This window comes from Coregonus lavaretus (genome assembly GCF_964263955.1).
Source record: "Coregonus lavaretus genome assembly, chromosome: 19".
Taxonomy (NCBI): domain Eukaryota; kingdom Metazoa; phylum Chordata; class Actinopteri; order Salmoniformes; family Salmonidae; genus Coregonus; species Coregonus lavaretus.
In genome coordinates, this window is record NC_140006.1 from 37,415,520 (window position 1) to 37,429,758 (window position 14,239).

General features: G+C 40.8%; 1 protein-coding gene across 3 annotated transcripts in view; it reads left to right on the forward strand.

Moving 5' to 3' along the window:
* Positions 1–666: 666 nt before the first annotated feature.
* Positions 667–14,239, forward strand: part of LOC311146606 (CMP-N-acetylneuraminate-beta-1,4-galactoside alpha-2,3-sialyltransferase-like) — a 75,221-nt gene continuing 61,648 nt past the window's right edge. The window contains exon 1 of one of the 3 annotated variants that reach the window (XM_084183132.1): positions 667–764. The gene's annotated coding sequence lies outside the window, so the exon portion shown is untranslated. Of the gene's footprint in view, positions 765–5,618; positions 5,639–8,054; positions 8,142–14,239 lie in introns of those variants that run through there. The other 2 variants (XM_084183134.1, XM_084183133.1) reach the window with 2 other exon arrangements.

Consider the following 14,239-nt stretch of genomic DNA (forward strand, 5'->3'; position numbering starts at 1 on the left):
ATCAAATCAAATTTTATTGGTCACATGCGCCGAATACAACAGGTGCAGACATTACAGTGAAATGCTTACTTACAGCCCTTAACCAACAGTGCATTTATTTTAAACAAAAAAAGTAAGAATAAAACAACAACAAAAAAAGTGTTGAGAAAAAAAGAGCAGAAGTAAAATAAAGTGACAGTAGGGAGGCTATATATACAGGGGGGTACCGTTGCAGAGAAATGTATGGCACATTTCTTCCCCTCTTCCATAAGGCACCATCATATGCAAATAACGACCTCCCTATATCCGGCTGTACCTGAGAGTAAACATCATTGATCATGATTGAGAACAAACAGAGATTTAGATTGGTCATTAACGAGACACCCTTTTTCCATAACATGCTACCCACACCGCACGCGTCGCATGCGCGAGCGTTGCAAAATATGTTATTCAATCATTGCACCCACACTGCTCGCGCTCATCAACGAGCTTCTGCGTGGCCAGGCGATAAAATAGAACTCGGTTCTATTTGTGACGCTCAACGCGCTGCAAGTCCCGCCTCTTCCATCTCCTCATTGGTTTTTAGGAGCATCTACCACGTGGGCGATTGAAAGACACACTCCAGTTGGTGTTAATGCACCTTTTAAAGTTGGTTGCCAACGCAATATAAAGTCCAAAGAAGAAGAAGAAGAAGAAGCCTGAAGGAGAAGAGATTACTAGAAAACAAATGTTTACCGTTTTATCTGTGGATTAATTGTCGGAGTAGAGGACCTTGTGCATTTCAGGTAAAATAACAACCCAATGTTTATATCCCAGGACAAAGTAGCTAGCAACAGCAAGCTAGCTAGCTAAATTGCCATAAATGTTTAATGCTTTTCGACCTGTCCCCAAATTAATTTAATTGGTTCAGAGTTTATTTTGATATTTCAACCTGCATGTCCTGATCGCGTCTGGTGTGGGGGACAAAATCAACTTGCGCGCGATGTCGTACGCGGACGGTCTGGGTAGCATGTGTAACATATTAACGCGTTAGAACTGATATAACGGCGACAAAACATTGGAAAACGACTTTAGGTGCACTAGAGTTCTTTAGATAAGTTCGCTCAGAGGTGGTTTAAAGTAAACTGCATTCTAATGTCGACTTTTCTTATGGATAACCATATCAAACGAAGGGTTTTACTTATGCTCAGTTCTAGGGTCTGGTGCGCTGCGCAAGTGGAAATTTGAAATGGAAGTTATGCAACTCCCTTGCATGCTTGTGTTATGGGGAACAAGTCCACAATGAAAATTACTTTAAATGTGGAGAATGATGGGCTACATTTGCAGCTGTTAGCTATTAGCAGGCTATTAATTTATAGGCTATTATAGGCTACTGTAGCCTACCATTTGATACAATAAATACAGTATGTTGAAATGACGATATCACTTGAGTCATTGCAAATCAATTGGTGGCACTTGTGTAGCCTACCTGGAGCTGGCAAACGGATTTAATAAATAGCCTATAACTCAGTTTGTTCATGTAGCCTTGTGTTATTATGAAAGTATTAATGGCCATGTTTAGTTAATTAAATTGGAAGTTAGCAATTGTGATCATGGTCACAGCTCTATTGCAAATGTATCATTCTCCACATTTAATGTCAGTTTCATTGTGGATTTTCTCCTGAAATGAGATGTTGGCCTATCAAGGACTATAGGCTACCTGCATCTAATTCAGCAAAATGTAATTGCAATTATAAACCCAGATTTTTGTCAGTAGCCTATGCCTATTGCAATAACAAGTCATTCTCGCAAATAGGCCCTTTATAACAGGTTGTAGTCTTAACATCAGTCACATAACGGCACAATTGCCAGAAAATAGCTTAACATTTATTTTTTGAAGTTCATCCAAGTGTTTCTTGCACAGAGATTTTGAGATCCTCTGTCCAACTTTCATCACTCAAACTCTCCTGTCGTATTTATCTATAGTTATGCACATGCGCAAACGTGATTTGTTTACAATTATAAACTGGGTGGTTTGAGCTCTGAATGCTGATTGGTTGAAAGCCATGGTATATCAGAGATGTACCAAGGGAAAGAGGACAACTTACTTTTTACTGTTCTAATTACGTTGGTAACCAGTTTATAATAGCAATAAGGCAACTCAGGGGTTTGTGGTATATGGCCAATATACCACGGCTAAGGGCTGTTCTTTGTAGTATATGGCCAATATACCACGACTAAAAAGGTTTATTGGATAAATGTGGTAACTCATCTCTTGCTGCACATTTTTTGGGGGGATAGTTTTCAGCCCTTGTGGGCAGGTTTTCAGAGGTCATTGGGCTATACATTTTAGCTAGACCTGGCAACCCTGTGTCTGATACATGTTTACTCAGTCTTGGACAGTGAGGACTCGTCATTTCTTTGAGAGACCAGCGGAGTAAAAAACTCATACTGTAATTATCAGCTTCAATAGAGTACCACAGTATGAGTCACAATACCCATAAAACCTAGCGGTCAAACAGGGAAATGGTTCCAATAGTTTTTCCACCATTTCATTTTTTCCATAGGGGATTTTTAGAAACACTTAAAATAAGGGCTGTGTTTCATGTAGGCTTACCCTAACGTGACATTTTGATAACCATGTAAATCTCTCTAGGACAAGGTGACTTTTATCAATATATACGCCTGTATTTTTTAGTGTTTCTATTCAATAGTGTGAAACTGCAGCCCGCAATTCCCTCCAGTCTTGGTCTTGACTCGGACTCGATTCGATCTGGTCTTGAATCGGTCTCGCTTTAGGTGGTCTCGGACATAACACTGATACCTACTAATGGTCTAGTTACTTGAGACAAAAATGAAAATAAGGACTTTGGGTGGACGTAATCTGCGACAGTCTAGCAATTCAAAGATTGCATGTTCGAGTAGCATTTTAGCTAACCCTAATTCTAAACGTAATCCAATTCACCTTACCTGATATGTAAATTATCCCAGTAATTCTCCTTTGTTGTTATGGTTCAACAAGCAACATGGTCTCAGATAACGATATGCAATACTATACATCCTCCAAGATGTATGGTAAGATGCATCCTCTAATTCGTATGATATTGTACGATCGCTATTCCATTCAAAATGTACTGTAACGTAACATATATCATAGTAAATGGAGTTTCACAGATTTACTTACAGAATCATTCGAATTGCCCTGAGACCACATTGTAGAGATGTGAGACAGGAAATGTGTTTTACTTTTCTTTATGGTCCTCTATAGAACAACTTGTCAGATGGTGAATTAAAGACTGTGTTCCTGACCTGTCTTTTCATAATATCATTGCAGGTATGGTTATATTATCGAAGAATTACCACTTTATGATCTTTGTATTGAAAACTGTTTATTATTTTATTCTATACATTGTGGCTATATGTATAAATTGTATAAATGATTGTGGAGTTCGTGATTACACACACCGAGAGAGAGAACAACTTGTCAGATGTTACATTGAAGACTGATGTGTTCCTTTCCTGTCTTTTAATAATATAATTGCAGATCTACATAAAATACCTAAAAGACAGCTGTGGTGTCACTCTTCATTTCTAGATGGTTATGTGGTACATGTAAAGACATCAACCAAGTTAGAGTTACAGCTGTGGTTGCACTGGTTGACAAGTTGCTAGAGTAACAGTTGCACCCTTAACCACGTGTTGGATCTGCCTGACGTTGGCTTTTCGCCTCCTTCACTTCCTACCCGACAGTTTGACACATGACACGCTTTGCTGACATCCTGTCATCCTACACAGCGCCTCTGAATAGGTACACTGTGTGCAAAGTTAGCGTGTTTGAATGTTTGCGAGGCGAGGGTACAGATCAAACCGGCAGGTAGGAGTGGTGGGCCAGTAACCGAAAGGTTGCTGAATCTCCGAGCTGACACAATAAAAATCTGTCGTTCTGCCTCTGAGCAAGGCAGTTAACCCGCTGTTACCCGGGTGCCGATGACGTGGATGTCGATTAAGGCAGCCCCGCCGCACCTCTCTGATTCAGAGGGGTTGGGTTAAATGCGGAAGACACATTTCAGTTGAATGCATTCAGTTGTGTAACTGACTAGGTATCCCCCTTTCCCTAAAGAGAGAGACAGATACACAAAGAGGGAGCATGCAGGGCTGTGGCCAGTCTTTGCCTATTTCAGTATACCTACTAACACACCAGTGGAAGACCACTGTTAAGGCTGATTACCTCACAAGCTGAGCCTGTCCTCCCTGTCGTCTCTCTCTCCCACAGATAAACACAGTGTGTTGTCGTTGCGTGCTATATTGCTCTGTGCTTCTCCATTGTTGCATTTGTTGTGTTCTTATCTAAAACCCGGCCTATTCAGAAGGTTGGTTATTCTCTAATTTCATTGCATCATTTTGAATTCCATCACTTTGGACTTGTCCTATTTCCTTGTAGTCTTTTGTGGTGTTGTGTCATGGTCTTTCTCTGTGCTATTTTTCTCATAGTGTTGCTCCTCTGTTGTTTTACCAGCCAATTAAGCATCAGACTGCAGCAGCGTAAAATAAGCCCCCAAGGCACAAAGTCGTCACATGATGAATGATCCAGCCAATAATTGTTTGCGCAATCTGTGTCTGCCAGCATGTGATCCTCCTTCCCCATCAACCCCATTGCCATCAAAGCAGGGGTGGTCATCTGGCCGACCATTTCCCCAGATCAGACATCTAGGGGTTCCTTGTTGTGTCTGACTGGTTCAAGTTTGTTATGGTGAAAGATCACTCAGCCAGAGTGTAATTGATGTCAATCAACTTCAAAGGCTTAACTCACCTCATAGTGATTATTGAATAACAAATGCTGTATCTGGGGCTCTGAGGAAGATGCAGTTGTTTGACCTGTCTCTTTTCATTAAAATAAATGTGAGGTGTGCTCCAGTATGAATATTCTATATTGTTTTTCTAAGTCATTTGTCATCAAAAATAAATAAAGTATTTGCTGCTCCTGTGCTCTAAGACCTATTTGGATCGCCTATCACACAGATTCCTAGCTAATAACAGACTTGGTCTAAAGAGACTGGTAGGTGAAGCTCAAGTAGTAAGGGCAGCCATATATACTGTATTTCTTTAAAGATATGCTCCGGAATGTTGGCGACTACTAAGTCTTTTTTTAAACCTCCCACTCAATTTTCGGGGCCAACTTTTGGCTCGTGAGCGCAGAACTACTGCCTAAAAAGTATTAAAAAGTATCGGAGAATCTCTTTTAGGGAGTCTGTTGTGTAGAGAGTATAGCTTGTCAACAGATGGTCGGTCGGTCAAAGACCTCAATTAAACCTCAAAATGATGTAACCGCTTTCATAAACAGCAGAGTCCAAAGAACCTCACGTCTTGTGAGATGTTGATTGTAGGAAACATAAGGGGGTATTATACAGTTAAAGAAGGCACTCTCAAACCCAATGAAAGCCCTGGGACAAATGTCTATCATGCTGAGAGAACTTGGCCCAAATGTCAAGAGACAGCAGCTAGAGAGAAAAAGCTTTTTGTTCACTCAGATTTGGGAGAAAACACATAGCTTTTTTATACACTCTCTGAACATCTTCCCAGGGGTCTACTGAATAGATGGTTGCGAGTTGGTGGTGCTGTACAAGTTTTGCTACTGGGCTATCTGCACATATTACATATTTTATCTGAAAAAATATCAAAGGTAAGAAATTAAACCTTTTAAAGATCTATTAATATTTAAAATATATTTGTAAGATTAGCTCCACATTTCATTTATACATTTTAAACTACTATGTTGCCGTTCTAGATTTTTAAAGGAGCCAAGATCTGTGTTGTAGTCTTGGGGGGTAAGTTATATCATGTCATTTTTTGAAGTGGGAGGAAAAGTAAATAATTTATTGCAGCAAACCATTGCTAAAGGACATTATTTTGATACCATCAAGTAGTTAACACTCCTGCAAGCCTCTTTTTCATGAGTAATGCATTTCTTGCAAGAGTGGTAATATTTTCAACGGCATCATTTGGGTGTAAAACCAGAGAGCGTTTGTTAAGCCTGAGGGACAGGGAGGGACATCTAGAAGCCATAGAAAACTAAACCACAGCATTGAGGATTAGATATAAGTAAGCCCACACAACTAATAATAGTAACACATGAGACTGAATTTAAGAACCTTTAAACTGGAAAGAAAGTAAACCAAATTATCCCCTTATGCTTTTAAGCCCCTGGAGTGGCTTATACTTAAGCATGTAAACTGTGTGACTATACTGTCAGATAAAAAGCTAATCCCACCCATGAAATAGATAACATCGCTGCTATCGCTCAGATAGGCAATCCTCACAGAGGAGGGGTTTATGTATACTCATATATATCTCTCGTCAAGAGACAGGGATCCACCACTCAGGACGACTATATGTCACAATTACAGGCCAGCCTAAAAAGAAAGCCTATAGGCTAATTGAGAGTAAAACAAATACATTGAAGAACATTGATGATGCTCTCCCAAGATCATGTGATGAAAAGTAGGGTTAGGGAACATGAGCATACATTCCTTCTAGGATGCATTGTATAGTTATATTATACAGCGGCTTGCATATGGTTGCTTATAAATTAAGATGAACCTGCTCACACTTAAATGGACTGCCATTGGCCGTCTCAATGCTTGCCCTGTGGTCACATCTAGGACCATCTTGCCTTTTTGAAGAGATATTTGATTGATGAAATTTAATTTTAGCATGGAAATTAACTATTGTACATGTATAATGTAGGCTACATGCGGCGCATTCTCAATGAACATTAACAGGTAGGTGATGTTATAGTAAACTTGTTGCAAACCACCTTCAATTGGGGAAATTTCACGTAAGCCCTGTTCAGCAAACATTTCATGTTCTATGGATGGAGATGGATGATGTTGAGGTAACTGAGCAGTAGTAGAGGGCACTATCTGCCTGCCACCAGAGAAGACTCCCATGAGGGCAGCTCTGATATGTTAACATGTTGTTGGACACAAGTGCCTTTGTGTTCCGGTATAAATACTTAATCTTCTCACTAATCTGTCTGGCCCTGATGGAAAACACTGGGTGTCCGGATTGTGTTTCCTGATTGATTCAATATTCATAGATCAGTGTGCGATATTACTATACATCATAGGGCAGAGCAGATGCCTTTTTCATCCTGGCCCTGAGCCCAATATAGGATGGGGCCTATAAATGTCACATACATCACTTGGCTGCTCAGAGGATAACCGAATTAAGAGTGTAATCCGAGCAGGTGAGAGGATAGATCTGCTGAGCTCCAACAATCTGTGCCAGCAGCAACATTTGGTCAAATAGCCTACACTGTGGCCCTTAGCTACAGTAATGCATAGAACTCTGTCTGTTGGTATTTCTTGAAAAGGTTTTGACATGAGACTTCGCAAATTCTATCTCAAGAAGTAAGCTGTGTGAGCAGGAAACCACAATGTGAAAGCGGATATAAATTGTTTTTATTCACTAGGAAAGCAACTAGGCCATCTCTAGCCTATCTCTTAAAAATCACAGGCTTACCCTCCCTGTAGTTGATGGTCAATTTAATGTGAAAGGCAATAAATGGCAATACAACATTATTTGCCATTAGACATTTAGTAAACAACTGCCAGAACAGATATGTTTATAATTGATCATGTGTATGGTAACAAAATATGTGCATGTCAAGCAAAACCTATAGATATAGTGTAGGCGACAATGCAACAAATACATTAATCTCTATTGTTGCACGTGAACCATCCAGTTAGATAGCTAAAATGTTGAAAGGACGATGGGGACAATGAAGGGATTTTGATGCTACCATCGGGTACATAAAGGCAAACTGCAAACATTGCACACGCAACAGCCGAATATAATGTAAAAGCTGACTGGGAGAGTGCCACGTGAAGGTTTGAACAAATGAAAAGGTGCATTCAACTCAATTGAAGTACTGGAGATAATCGCAAACGCAACAGAACCATATGACAGACCTGCCATTGAGCTGGAGTGGTTTGGAGAGAAGAGAGGGGGCGCGAGCAATAGGGGAGGGTGATTCTCGAACATCTTCTGCTAGTAGTTCTCATGTCATGAAGAATGTTCGGAAAAGTAGGGGGAATATGGTTGCGACCTTTTCGTTTTTTAAACTAGCGCTAGCGACGTCTAGCATTTTCTACAACAGGCAGTTCTGAAAAAGGGACGATAAGGTAACTACCATAAACATTAAATCTGTTTTCTTGTAGCGTGCTTTACGTTTTGAGGACGTCCTGTTTTTATACGACGTTGTGGTGAATGTTGTCTGGCTAGCTACGTAACGTTAGCTAGCTAGTTAGCGGTTGTCTACAATAACAACCTGGATATCTTGCATTGTTTCCAATCCATCTCATTGTCGTCTAGCTAGCTATCTAAAGTAGCTAATCTAGGTAGTTAGCTATGTTTTTGTAAATTACTTAATCTTGTTTCCAGTCGTCGTTCCTAACCCTTGGTTGTGGTGATTGCGATAACTAGCTATGTCTGACGGTATAGAAACCTCACAAAACCCAACGGCAATTTCCAGGTTAGCAAGAGTGCCAATGTAACCAGCCACTGTTACTGTTAACTTAGCTACAGTAACTAGATAAGACGACGGATAGCGAACTTCTTCATATCTTTTTTTGTGGGTTTAGGTGGATACAAACGTTTTGAATTGTCTCAACAACCCGACTGCCAGGGAAAGATAATTTGTCCAACTAGCTAGCTAAGTTGGCTAACTATCTGCATTGATGTTTGAATTGCAAAACGGCTACATTCTGTATAGCGAAATGGGATGCTTGCTTGCTAGCTAGCTAAGCTAACTAGCCAACAAACCAGGCAGCTAGCGAATTACATGGCTCTGACGTTAAGAGTATTGTAACTGGCAGTCAAGAATCATAGTAACTAACGTTAATCATCTGGTACTTTATCAAAGGTTGGGTGACGATCCACTCCCTGTAGGTCTCCCTCCTTACATTATCCAGTAGCTACTCCCTGTATTATAGCTTTAATGTCACTTTTTGGGCGACCCGACCAAATTCGCATAGAAATGTGTTATAGAGCTGTCATTCTCATTGAAAGCAATTATAAGAAGTGGTAGATATGTTCTGTTCTATGTGCCTATTTCTATGCTTCCAATTCTTTCATTTCGTTTTTGTGTCTTTTGGTTTTGTACATCAGCTAAAAATACAATATATTTGGTTATGGAAAATATATTTTAGAGCGGTTTAGATGGTAGTCATTTTCTACACTATCCTTGCTTGTTTTGGCACATAAACTGAAATTAGGCGAACTATTAAAAATGTTGCAACCAGGTAATGGAGGAGCGATTTCTGGCTAGTGCATCTTTAACGTTTCCATTGGTAATCAATCGATTAGTTGGATTTTTACCCCATTTTCCTGGGATGATAGTGCTAAGTGATTTAGAGCTTTTTGAGGTCTATGCGCCTACATATTTTTATTCTAGCTTTAATACCTCAAATATTTTTCATTGTGCTCCTAAATTTATTTGTGTGCGCCTACATTTTTCAACTTAGGCGTACACGTGTTCCTTGTAAAAAAGGTCAGCATAGAGCCATGTGGGCAACAGTATAGATAATAGACTGAGCTGTAGCAGAAGCGTGTGTGTGGCGTCAGTATGCATGTTATGTGTGTGTGGGCGTATGTAATGTGTGTGTGCAAACTTGATGTTGGAGTTGTGCACGGCCACGCACTCATGGGTGAACCGTGTTGATGGTCAGCGTGGCGGATGTGTTGTTGCCTACCCTCACTGCTTGGGGGGGCCTGTCAGGAAGTCCAGGATCCAGTTGCAGAGGAAGGTGTTCAGTCCCAGGGTTCTGAGCTTAGTGATGAGCTTGGAGGGGACTACGGTACTCAATGCTGAGCTGTAGACAATGAACAGCATTCTTATATAGGTATTTGTTTTGTTCAGGGCCTGGTTTCCCAAAAGCATTTTAAGGCTAAGTTCATCGTTAGAACCTTCGTAGGAGCATCATTAAATCTCCGAGCTGTTTCCCAAAACCGTAGTTATTAACATGCACTTGAAAATGCTTGGAAGCTAACGCCTGCATCAGACCACTCGTAGAACAGCTAAGTGCGTCGTTAGATGCTTTTTTGCCCTTATGTGTCACTTTATACACAAGATCTCCGCTGAACATTGAATCACATGGTTTATCTCCTTTGTGACCGCCGATAACTTCAAAACAAAGTTGACTACAAGGACAAAGTTGACAATGTCTTCGCAATTCATTCAAACAAGCGACATATAAAAATGTGGAGGTTTATCAGTCGTCAGTATTGTAAAATATTTCAAATGTTAAGGTAAGATTTCAATTGAGAAAGCTGAGCAGCTTCCTTTTTTTCGATCCTCTCAGTATCGACACATGCTCCAACGATGCACTTAGCGACTGTTCTCTTTGCGCTGTGTTTTGGGAAACGCATGTTACATCTTCGGCCGTTGTAGGAAAGATGCATCGTTAAAACACTCATAAGCCTAAATTCCATTGCTATCAGGAAACCCGGCCCGGTTCAGTGAGGGCAGTGTGAAGTGCAATAGAAATTGCATCATCTGTTGGGATGGTATGCGAATTGGAGTGGGTCCAAGGTGTCTGGGATGATGGTGTTGTGAGCCATGACCAGCCTTTCAAAGGATTCCATGGCTATAGATGTGAGTGCTACGGGGCGATAGTCATTTAGGCAGGTTACCTTGGCATTCTTGGGCACATGGACTATGGTGGTCTACTTGAAACAGGTTAGTATTACAGACTCGTCAGGGAGAGGTTGAAAATATCAGTAAAGATGCTCTGAGTACGCGTCCTGGTATTCCGTGTGGCCCGCGGCCTTGCGAATGTTAACCTGTTTTAAAGGTCTTACTCGCAACGGCTACGGGGAGAGGGCGATCAGTCGTCCGGAACAGCTGGTGCTCTCTTACATGGTTCAGTGTTACATTTATAAAGCTGTTTTACCAAAACTCCTACTGTACCTAACGTCATTAATATACAGTGAGGGGGAAAAAAGTATTTGATCCCCTGCTGATTTTGTACGTTTGCCCACTGACATAGACATGATCAGTCTATCATTTTAATGGTAGGTTTATTTGAACAGTGAGAGACAGAATAACAACAAAAAAATCCAGAAAAACGCATGTCAAAAATGTTATAAATTGATTTGCATTTTAATGAGGGAAATAAGTATTTGACCCCTCTGCAAAACATGACTTGGTGGCAAAACCCTTGTTGGCAATCAGAGGTCAGATGTTTCTTGTAGTTGGCCACCAGGTTTGCACACATCTCAGGAGGGATTTTGTCCCACTCCTCTTTGCAGATCTTCTCCAAGTCATTAAGGTTTCGAGGCTGACGTTTGGCAACTCGAACCTTCAGCTCCCTCCATATTTTCTATGGTATGAAGGTCTGGAGACTGGCTAGGCCACTCCAGGACCTTAATGTGCTTCTTCTTGAGCCACTCCTTTGTTGCCTTGGCCGTGTGTTTTGGGTCATTGTCATGCTGGAATACCCATCCACGACCCATTTTCAATGTTGAGGGAAGGAGGTTCTCACCCAAGATTTGACGGTACATGGCCCCGTCCATCGTCCCTTTGATGCGGTGAAGTTGTCCTGTCCCCTTAGCAGAAAAACACCCCCAAAGCATAATGTTTCCACCTCCATGTTTGACGGTGGGGATGGTGTTCTTGGGGTCATAGGCAGCATTCCTCCTCCTCCAAACACGGCGAGTTGAGTTGATGCCAAAGAGCTCCATTTTGGTCTCATCTGACCACAACACTTTCACCCAGTTCTCCTCTGAATCATTCAGATGTTCATTGGCAAACTTCAGACGGCCCTATATATGTGCTTTCTTGAGCAGGGGGACCTTGCGGGCGCTGCAGGATTTCAGTCCTTCACGGCGTAGTGTTACCAATTGTTTTCTTGGTGACTATGGTCCCAGCTGCCTTGAGATCATTGACAAGATCCTCCCGTGTAGTTCTGGGCTGATTCCTCACCGTTCTCATGATCATTGCAACTCCACGAGGTGAGATCTTGCATGGAGCCCCAGGCCAAGGGAGATTGACAGTTATTTTGTGTTTCTTCCATTTGCGAATAATCGCACCAACTGTTGTCACCTTCTCACCAAGCTGCTTGGCGATGGTCTTGTAGCCCATTCCAGCCTTGTGTAGGTCTACAATCTTCTCCCTGACATCCTTGGAGAGCTCTTTGGTCTTGGCCATGGTGGAGAGTTTGGAATCTGATTGATTGCTTCTGTGGACAGGTGTCTTTTATACAGGTAACACGCTGAGATTAGGAGCACTCCCTTTAAGAGTGTGCTCTTAATCTCAGCTCGTTACCTGTATAAAAGACACCTGGGAGCCAGAAATCTTTCTGATTGAGAGGGGGTCAAATACTTATTTCCCTCATTTAAAATGCAAATCAATTTATAATATTTTTGACATGCGTTTTTCTGGATTTTTGTTGTTGTCATTCTGTCTCTCACTGTTCAAATAAACCTACCATTAAAATTATAGACTGATCATTTCTTTGTCAGTGGGCAAACGTACAAAATCAGCAGGGGATCAAATACTTTATTCCCTCACTGTACATACGAGTTACCATACCTGTTCTCAGGGATGGCTAACTCTGGAAATTCCTTTAGTCTCTGAGTTTGGTAAATCAGCGATTTGTTTTTTTGCACCTTATTTGGTGCCTCTAGGGCAATTGAGACGGCTGATTTGAGGACCTTTTTTCTGAAGAATGTGTTTGTTTTCTAAGATTGTGTGTTTTACCTCTGTTTTGCTCTTCGTATTGTTGTGTATATTTTTACTATAGGTCTCATCTGTAAAAGACACCTTGGTCTCTGCATGACTCCCTGTCAAAAGTGTTTGTGTTGAGTAACCTTGATTAGAGTATGCTGATGTGCACACTGGCTGGAATGTTCTGTTTTGACTCGACTGTTTGTCTGTGAGAAACAACCCAAAGCGGTGTCTGAGTCAGTTTACTGCTTTTATTGAAGGTATGCTTTTATTTTTTATTTTTTTGTTTTATTTTTTATGAACGCATGATGATATATGAGGAGCCTAATCCTGCTATGAATAGTCCTGTCCTATATAATCTTCAAGTCATAGCTATAGAATCAGGATACAGTATGCCTTTTGCTTTTAACCCCTGGAGAACATCTGTTGCTCTTTGCATTTTATGCTGCTCCATCTGTTATAATGGTCGCTGTAAAGAGAGGTAATGTAATCATATTTCTACACGAATTCAGCTGTGCACAGTCGCCTTGCCCATAAGAGAATGCTGCCACCACAATACTTGAAAATACAGGGGGTTTCACTTTGTGTTATATTGGATTTGACCCAAAACTGTAGTTTTTAATTTAGGCCAAAAAGTTAATTTCTTTGGTGTCTTCCAGTATTACTTAACGGCCTTGTTGCAAACAGAAGATAAGATTTGGAGGGGATTCTTTTAACACAGGCTTTCTTCTTTTCACTTTGTCATACAGGCCATTAATGTGGAGTGAATGCAATGTTCTTGATTCAAGTATTGTGGTGGCAGCATCATGTTATGGGAATGCTTGTCACCGGCAGGGACTGGAGTTTGTCATGATCAAAATCAATATGACAGGAGCAAAGCACAGGTAAAAAGTTAAAAGAAAATCATTAATGAGCTCATGGAGAACAGAGGAGTTGATCCTGATTCGATAACCCTCACAGATATCCTCCAATCACAATGATTATCCAAGTACTGGGACTCTCACTTTTTCCCCCTCCTAAGCAACCGTTTTTTGTTCGTCCAGATGAAACCAGTCTGTCAAAAGTTGCTAGCTCACATCAAAATTCTCAAACTAAATACATACTGCAATTCCAACCACAAAACCTATTTGCTTAGATTTTAAGCCTCAGAATACAACTTGCCTAGCTAACAGCTAAATGTTTTTTAAAATGTTGTTATAATTCTAATTATGAGGCTCCAATGAGCAACTCCGCCGTATATTCAGCTGCATATTGAACGTTGAGATTGCCGAAAGGCCAGTCTCTTTGGCAATGACATGGTGTGCCAAGGAGTGAAATGTTAACTTAAAAAGACTTCTACGCAGACTACAGATATTCAATCACCTTCTGGATCAAGATCCGTATTGCTTTAACTACTGCCAAATATTTCCATGAAGAAACTGATAAAACACACAGGTGCAAAATCAAGGTGACTTACAAAGATGAGGAGGACCAACAGCAAGAGAGGGAGTGAGGTGATGTAGTATCCACAACTAAAGAATATGGAATCTGAAAAGATGTATCCCGAAAGCATGA